This window comes from Rattus norvegicus, chromosome X (assembly GCF_021556685.1).
Source record: "Rattus norvegicus strain SHRSP/BbbUtx chromosome X, alternate assembly SHRSP_T2T, whole genome shotgun sequence".
Lineage (NCBI taxonomy): Eukaryota > Metazoa > Chordata > Mammalia > Rodentia > Muridae > Rattus > Rattus norvegicus.
This window is the reverse complement of record NC_141554.1, coordinates 96,016,726-96,026,396: the sequence shown is the minus strand read 5'-3', so window position 1 is coordinate 96,026,396 and position 9,671 is coordinate 96,016,726. Positions and strand designations below refer to the sequence as shown.

Genomic DNA, 9,671 nt, shown 5'->3' with positions numbered 1-9,671 from the left:
GCCTTTGTGTCAGGGGTCCTATAGACCTGTTTTCCTGTTTTCTTTCAGGCAGTTATGGGAACAGAGTGTTCTGCTTTCGGGTGTGTAGTTTTTCCTATCTACAGGTCTTCAGCTGTTCCTGTGGGCCTGTATCCTGAGTTCACCAGGCAGGTCGCTTGGAGCAGGAATGTTTGTCTTACCTGTGGTCCCAAGGCTCAAGTTTGTTCATGGGGTGCTGCTTACGAGCTCTCTGCGGGGGCAGCAACCAGGAAGATCTGCACAGCCCTTTCCGGGAGCTTCCATGCACCAGGGTTCCAGATGGTGTTTGGGGTTTTCCTCTGGAACCGTAATGTGGGCAGAGTGTAGTCTCTTCTGGTTTCCCAGGCGTGTCTGCATCTCTGAAGGTTTAGCTCTCCCTACCATGGGATTTGGGTTCAGAGAACTGTTTATCTGGTTGGTCCCTTCAGGTTCCAGTGGTGTCTCATATGCAGGGGACCTGCTGCTCCTGGCCCTTATCTCCAGGAACCCAGAGGCACTATACAGTTTCCTCTTGGGTCAGGGATGTGGGCAGGGGTGGGCATCTTCATTTGGGTCTTCCTTCTTGTTAAACTTCTTGGGGTCTCTGGGTTATACCATGGATATTATGTACTTTTTGGCAAATATTCTCTTATCAGTGAGTAAATGCCATGCATGTTCTTTTGGGTCTGGGTTACCTTACTCAGTATGATATTTTCTAATTTCATCCATTTTTCTGCAAAATTCTTGATGCCCTCATTTTTAATAGCTGAATAATATTCCATTGTGAAAATGAGTCACATTTTCTGCATTCTTTCTTCCATCGGTGGACATCTAAGTTGCTTCCAGTTTCTGGCTATTTATAAATATAGCTGCTCTGAATATAGTGTAGTAAGGTGGACCATCATTTCAGTATATGCCCAGAGATACTATCGCTGGGTCTTCAGGTAGAACTATTTCCAATGTTTTGAGAAACCTCGAGAATGATGTCCAGACTGGTTGTATCAGTTTGAAAAAACACCAGAAATAGAGAAATATTCTTATCTCACATATATCCTTACTGCATTTCCCCCTCCATCTAGTATCTTCCTCCCCTCCTATAACTCTCCTTTCTCCCAGATTCATCCCCCTTCTCTCCTCAGATAACACCAGGCCTCCCAGGATCATCAAAACTATGTTTTGCTGTTTATTCAATAATATATTCTTCTCATGTACAATATAACCTGAACATAAGTTCCTCTCCCTCCACTCCTGCAAAATCTTCTATACCACTCCTCTCCAAAACATTCACTCCTCCTCTTTTCTTTACAGAAAATAACAGTTCTATAAGATATAACAATCAACGGGGACAAAATAAGAAACAATAAGACAAGGCCTCATATAAAGTCTGGGCAAGAGAACATAATAGAACAAAAAAGTCTCAAGCAAGAAAAAGAGTTAGAGAATCACTCATTACTGCTGTTATGAATACTGCAAAACACCAAACTAACAGTTATAACACATATTCAGAGAACATGGTGCGGAGACATACAGAAACCAAATTTGCTGCTTCAGGCCCTGTGAGTACATATGAATCCTACTTAATTGTCTGAAAGGGGCATGTTATCTTGGAGACATTTTAGATAACTGAGTTTTCCTCCAATCATATGACTACAGCTTATGTCATGTTGATGTTTACCCCCCCCCACTCTGCCTTGTAAACCTGACACAAATACACACCATCCTTTAGCCACAATATTTCTTTACTTGCTCATCCTCAGGATTACAAATTAGTAAAGATATTACAATATAAATTATTTTATAACTTGAAAACTCTCCAAGCTTTTAAGAATTCACCTAAGATTTCAGTCTCTTTAAAAACATTTCCTCCTTTAAAATCTCCTTTGACATCTCTGTAATACTCCAAAAGTATCCTTTTTTAAAGTTTAAAGTTTGTTATTTGTGGGATTCTATAAAATTTTAAAAAATAAATACGTTTCAATTTAATAGGAAATAAACAGGGCATAGTCACAATCTAAATGAAGCAAAACCAAACTTCAACAGCACAAATAACTGAATATCCAGTATCTAGAATTCAATCACAATTCTCTGAGGTCCTCCAAAGGGCTTGGTGCACATATTTTCTCTCTCCGCTCTGCAGCGCACACAGATTGTTTCTTATTTTCAGGCTGGATTACCTCCGTAGCTGCTATTCTTCTTCATGATCATACTATGCTATTGCTAACTTCAAAATGTTGGAATCTCTTGTTACAACTAAACTGCACTTTCACCAAATCCTCTCCTGGGAGATCTGCAGGGACTCACACACTGCCATTTATCACAAGGCTCAGCTGCTCTACAGGATGATAATACTACCAAGATCAGCTGCCAGCAGGAGGTAACACCTTGGTTACCTCTGGAACACAGCTTCTATGTGTTGACTATGAGGAAACACTTCCCAGATTCCACCTCAATAATACTGGTCTCTTCTGAATCACCACTGATTTCTAAGCACCCAGCCAGTCAATTGTCCCAATAAAGTAAAATCACAGACAATTGTTCAGTCCTAGCTAATCAGACAACACAAATTCTTCACACAAATAGCCTTGTAGAATATGTTCTCCTCAAACTTCACAAGGCAGCCCTCTATTGTCTGCACTGCACTCAACATTTTTATCTTCCAAGCTCCTACGGAAGAACTCACTGAGTTCTCAACACTTACTTTGACTAAATTACTAGCCAAAATTCAATGTCCTTTCACAATCCTTCTAAAAAAAAAGATTCATTCTGCATTCTGTCACAGAAATGTTCCTCTCCTTGTACCAATTTCTTTTTGTTAGGGTTTCTATTGCTAGAATGAAATACCATGACCAAAGGAACTTAGGGAGGAAAGTATTTACATGTTTGCATATCACTATTCACCAGTGAAGAAATTCATAAAAGGAGCTCAAGCAGAGAATGCACTGGAGGAAGGACCTAATTCTGAGGGCCATTTAGACATGCTACTTACTGAATTTTCCCTCATGACTTGCTCATATATGTTCAGTTTTGTTTTTTTTTTTGTTTGTTTGTTTGTTTGTTTATTTTTGACATTTTTATTGGAATGTTTTATTTACATTTCAAATGTTATCCTTTTTCCTGGTTCCCTGTCCTTAAAACCCCTATCCCATCCCTGCTTTATTTAATTCTATGAGGGAGTTCCCCTCCCAATCCAACCACCCCTTCCAAACTCCCCGCCCTGACATTCCCCTACATTGGTGGGTACAGACTTGGCAGGATCAAGGGCTTCTCCTCTCATTGGTGCCCAACAAGGCCATACTCTGCTACATATGCAGCTGGAGTCATGGGTCTGCTCATGTGTCCTCTTTAGGTAGTGGTTTAGTCCCTGGGTGCTCTGGTTGGTTGGAGTTGCAAGCCCTTTCAGCTCCTTCAATCCTTTCTCTAACTGTTCCAATGAGGGCCCCATTCTTAGTTCAATGATTTGCTGCTAACATTCCCCTCTGCATTTGTCATGGTATGACAGAGCCTCTCAGGAGACAGCTATATCAGGCTCCTGTCAGCAAGCAATTTCTTGGCATCTGCAACAGTGTCTAGGTTTGGTATCTACATGTGGGATGTATTCCCAAGTGTGGCCGTCTCTGCAGGACCTTTCTTTTAGTCTTTGGTCCACCCTTTGTCTATGTCTTTCCTTTAGACAGGAACAATTCTGGGTGAAAAGTTTGGAGATGGATGGGTGGCCCCATTCCCTCAACTTCGAAGCTATGTCTAACCTCTGGATACGTTCTTGGAAAATTCTTCTTCCCCTTTGTGTGGTATTTCAGTTAATGTCATCCCCGTGGGGTCCTTGGTTCTCTAGAGCTCTTAGTTCTTTGTATATATTGGAAATTAGGCCTCTATTGGATGTAGGATTGGTAAAGGTCTTTTCCCAATCTGTTGGTTGCCGTTTTATACTATTGACAGTCTTATTTGCTAGACAGAAGCTTTGCAATTGTAAGAATCTTCCATTTGTTGACTCTTGATCTTAGAGCATGAGCCATTGGTGTTCTCTTCAGGAAACTTTCCCCTGTGCAGGTCAGGAAGCAGGAGATAATGCAGGAGCCATGGAGAAATGTTATTTAATGGCTTGCTTGAGTTCCAGTCTTAACTTCCTTTGGTGATGAACAGCAGTTTGGAAAAGGAAGTTGAATGAATTCTTTCCTTCCCAACTTGCTTTTTGGTCATGATATTTGTGCAGGAAAGGAAACCCTCACAAAAAAAAAATTGGTACCAGCATAGTGGGGTATTCCTGTGTCATCCTGACCATGGTTTTAGGAGGTCTGTGGAACTACTTTGAAACTTTGGGCTGGAAGAGACATTGGCATGTTAAGAGTTCTGTGGAATTTTCTGTAGAAGCTTGGAAGATAATGTTCAGAACAGTGTTAGAAATTGGAGGCCTGGCTTGTGAAATTTCAGAGGGAAGATTAAAGATTCTGTTTTGGCTGTGATTAACAAGATACCAGAACTACAAAAGCATTACTGGGACTATAGATGGAACTTACCTGGAACTAAGAAATTAGTGGGGATTAAGAAGAGTACAACAAGGGAAGAGATATTCTTTCTAAGGTGAAAAATTAGCTAATGTACCTGGCTCTTCCCACTACCAAGAAAGAAGCACAACTTTTAGTGGGTCTATTTGGAATCTAGATATAGCACATTCCTCACTTGGATGTGTTAGTCATATTCATTTATCAAATGACTCTAAAACCTGCTAGCTCTTTGTAGGGCCTGAAACAGGAGAAGGCTCTACAACAGGTACAGGCTGCTCTGCAGACTGCACTATCACCTGAAGCATACGATACAGCTGAACTGATGGTACTTGAAGTGATGGCAGCAGATGGAAATGCTATTTGGAACCTCTGGCAGACACTTGTAGGTGAATCACAGAAGAGACATTTAAGATTTTGAAGCAAAACTTTACCATCATCTTCAGACAACTATTATCCCTTGGAAAAACAGCTCTTGGCCTGCTATTGGGCCTTAGTGGAAAATGAATTTTTGACAATATGACACCAAGTTACCATGTCACCTGAACTGCCAATCATAAGCTAGGTGTTATCAGACCCTCCAAGTCATAAAGTAGGATATTCACAACAGCAAACTATTATCAAATGGAAGTGGTATGTAGATGAACAGGCCTGAGCAGATCCTTAAGGCATAGGCAAGTTACATAAAGAAGTTGTTCAAATGTCTGTGGTTTGTACTCCTGTTACAATGCCGTTTGCTGCAAAGCATGCACCTACAGCCTCAAGAGGTGTTCCATATGATTGGCTGAATGAAGAAGAGAGGACTAGGACTTTGTTTCCTGATGACTCTGATGACTCTGCACTTTATACAGGCACTACCTGGAAGTGGACAGCTGCAGCATTATAACCCCTTTCCAGGACAACCCTGAAAGATACAGGTGAACAAAAATCTTCGCAGTGGACAGAATTTTGGTCAGTATACCTGGTATTACAGTTTATTTGGAATAATTCATGGCCTGATGTACTATTGTTCACTGATTCATAGGCTGTAGTCATTGGACTGGTTAGATGGTCAGGGACTTGGAAAGGTCACAATTGAAAAACTGATGAGAAAGACATCTGGGGAAGAAGTATGTGGATAGATCTCTCAAAATAGGCAAAGGATGTGTAGATATTTGTGTCTCATGCTCACCAAAAGGTGACTTCAGCTGAGGAGGAGTTCAATAAACAAGTGGATAAGATAACCTGTTCTGTGGACAGTCAGACTCTTTCCCCAGCCATTACTGTCATTGCACAATGGGTACATGAACAAAGTAGCCATGGAGGCAGAAATAGAGGTTATGTTTGATATCAACAAGACAGACTTCCACTCACCAATGATGACCTGGCTACAGCTGCTGCTGAATGCCAGATTTGACAAGAGAAGAGACTAACTATGAGCTCCAGATGGAGCACAATTCCTCAAGGAGACCAGTCAGCAACCGGGTGGCAGGTTGATTACATTAGACCACTTCCTCCATAGAAAGGACAAAGTTTTGTTTTTACTGGCATAGACACTAATTCTAGTTATGGCTTTGCCTTTCCAGCACATAATGCCAGAGCCACCCTCCATGGACTTTCTGAAGCAGCTGGTCTGATAGAAAGATAGATTGGCTTTTTGAAAATGCAGTTACAATGTCAGTTTGATGGCAACAGCATAGAGACCTTGAGGCATATTGACTATGAATCCCAGGAGAGTAAGGCAAGGAGATCTCTGAGTTCAAGATCATCTGAGACAAAGCAAATCCCACATCTTGGCGTGTTGGTAGATACCTTTAATTTGGGCCACACCTATAGGAGACCTACATTAGAACACTGGAAGAAGGACTACTCTATCTTCTTCATTCACTTTCCTTGTGGGACTGACTGAGCAACTGCTTGATCCTTAGACTTCATCCATAGCAGCTGCAGACCATTCTTGAGAAGTTGGACTACAGACTGTAAGCCATCAACAAATGCTCTTACTATATAAAGACTATCCATAATTTCTGTGACTCTAGAGAACCCTGACTAATATAGTTAGAGTCACACCAAGGTATTCTATATTGTGACTATTGTGAAGTTGTTTCTGTAATTTCTTTCTCAGCATTTTCATACTTTGAGTAGAGGAAGACTACTTATTTGTTTGAGTTAATTTTATATCCAGCCACTTTTCTGAAGTTGTTTATCAGGTTTAGGAACTTTTGGGGTCACTTAAGTATACTATCATATTATCTGAAAATAGTGATTGCTCTGCCTAGGACTTCCCGTACTATATTTACTATATTGAATAAGTAGGGAAAGAGTGGACAGTCTTGTCTAGTCTCTGATTTTAATGGAATTGCTTCAAGTTTCTCTCCATTTAGCTTGATGTTGGCTACTGGTTTGCTATATATTGTTTTTACTATGTTTAGGTATGGACCTTGAATTCCTGATTTTTCGAAGACTTTTGACATGAAGGGATGATGAATTTTGTCAAATACATTCTCAGAATTGGATGAGATAATCATATGGCTTTTTTCATTGAGTTTGTTTATACAGTGGATTTTGTTAAGAGTTTCCATATATTGAATCATCACAGCATCCCTTGGGATGAAGCCTATTTGATGAGGATGGAAAATCATTTTGATGTGTTCTTGGATTCGGTTTGCAATTATTTTAATGAGTATTTTTGCATCAATATTCATAGGGGAATTTGGTCTGAATTTCTCTTTCTTTGTTGGGTCTTTGAGTGATTTAGGTATGAATGTAATTGTGCCTTCATAGAAATAATTGGGTAACTTCATTTCTTCTAGTTGGGACTTGGGTTTAGGGCTTTCCAAATAGTAAGCAATTTTGTAGAGAACTAGTTTTTTTGAGGGTCCTATTCATTGCCCTGTAGGAGCCATCAGAAAAAGTCAAACAAGTTGTGGACTCAGAAACTCCTCAGGCAAAAGATGAAGAGGGCTCATTTGATGATTTAGAAGTCCTCCAATGAGAAATACTAGTAAAAGTCATGAAAAAGCTAACCCTGAACCCCAGTGCCAAATGCTCAGCATATTATTTCAGCCTCCATCACATGATTTCGAGCAGGCCTGTGGAGAACAGAAATAAAAGAATTTTGAGGAAAGTTCAAAGACCTTTCCCAAGAGAAGTTTCCACAAATTCTTGTCAGTGCTGAAAGATCCTAGAGCAAGGATGAGAATATTTGTTCAGGTTCTGCAGAGACAAAAAAGGCTTGAAGGAAATGAATATAAAGGGAAGAGTGAGTCCTTCTGATGCCTATGCACTTTCTGTCATTATCAAAGATGGGATTCTTCTAAGAATGCTAAAATCAGGAAGAATTAGGACAGTCTGTTTAAATTGTACAGTGTCCTTCCTGTTAAGGATACCAGGCAACAAATGGGAAAATTGTTTTTTGATTGTTTTTAAGATTAAACTTTTATTGGTGCTGGAGAACCATCTAACTTGTATAACTCTAAGTTATATAGGATGTGTGACATTTGGATTCATATGATTGATTTAAATTTACTCAAAGAATGGAGAATGAGACACAGCACTCTGTGAACTTTAGAAGCCTCAAGACTGGGGCTGAGAACTAAGGTGACTTGAATTAGTTTGGTTTAGAAGGAAATTGAAATAGATCTTTGGATATTTTAGTTTGCAGAAGTATGTAATAAAGACAATTTTGTTATCTTAAGAAAGAATTGGATAGTGTTCCTTTTATTACTATTTAGTGGAAAAGGTGATTAATATTGGTATTAGGTCTTCCATGAAGGCCCGATACAATTCTGCACTAAACTCATCTGGTCCTGGGCTTTTTTGAGTTGTGAGACTTTTAGTGACTGCTTCTATTTCTTTAGGGGTTATGTGACTGTTTAGGTGGTTTATTTGATCCTGACTTAACTTTGATAGCTGGTATCTGTCTAGAAAATTGTACTTTATATCCAAAATTTCAGGTTTTGTTGAGTATAGAATTTGTATTAGGATCTGATGATTTTTTTTCAGATTTCCTCGGCTTCTATTGTTATATCTCCCTTTTCATTTCTGATTGTGTTAATTTGGATACTGTCTCTTTGCCTTCTGGTTAGTTTCGATAAGGATTTATCTATCTTGTTGATTTACTCAGGGAACCAGCTCCTGGTTTTGTTGATTCTTTGTATAGTTCTTTTCATTTCTATTTGATTGAGTTTGAATTTGAGTTTGATTATTTCCTGCCATATACTCCTCTTGGGTTTATTTGTGTCTATTTTTTCTAGAGCTTTTAGATGTGTTATCAAGCTGCTAGTGTATGTTTCCCAGTTTCTTTTTGAAGACACTTGGAGATATGAGTTTTCCTCATAGCACTGCTTTCCTTGTGTCTCATAAGTTTTGGTATGCTTGCCTTTATTTTCATTAAATTCTAAAAAGTCTTTAATTTCCTTTTTATTTCTTCTTTGACCAGGTTATCATTGACTAAAGCATTGCTTAGCTTCTATGTGTATGTGGGCTTTCTGTTACTTTTGTTGCTTTTGAAGGTCATGCTTCCTCCAAGGTGACCTGATAGAATGCATGTGATTAATTCTATCATCTTTTATATGTTGAACCCTGTTATGTAAACAATCATATGGTCAATTTTGGAGAAGGTACCATGAGGTACTGAGAAGAAGGTATATTCTTTTGTTTTAGGATGAAATATTCCATAGCTATTTGTCAAATCCATTTGGTTCATAACTTCTGTTAGCTTCACTGTGTCTCTGTTTAGTTTTTCTTTCCATGATCTGTCCATTGGTAAGATTATGGTGTTGAAGTCTCCAAATATTATTGTGTGAGGTGCAATGTGTGCTTTGAGCTTTAGTAGTTTCTTTTATGAATGTGGATGTTCAAGCATTTGTACAATATATGTTCAAAATTGAGAGTTCATCTTGGTAGGTTTTTTTGTTTAATGAGTATGAAGTGTCCTTCCTTATCTTTGTTGGTATCATTTGTTTGAAAGTCAATTTTATTTGATATATTCATGGCTACACTAACTTGTTTCTTGGGACCATTTCCTCGGAATTTTTCTTTTTAGCCTTTTTCTCAGAGTTAGTGTCTCTCTTTGTCACTAGGTATATTTCCTCTATGTACCAAATTGCTGGGTCCTGTTTTTATATCCAGTCTGGTAGTGTATTTTTTAATTGGGGATCTTAGTCCATTGATGTTAAAAGATATTAAGAAAAA

The 9,671-nt window shown here is 38.9% G+C and overlaps 1 pseudogene; it reads left to right on the top strand.

Annotated features, from left to right (window-relative positions):
- Positions 1-6,196: 6,196 nt before the first annotated feature.
- LOC147998302 (developmental pluripotency-associated protein 3 pseudogene) lies at positions 6,197-7,820 on the top strand (annotated as a pseudogene).
- The last annotated feature ends 1,851 nt before the right edge of the window (positions 7,821-9,671 follow it).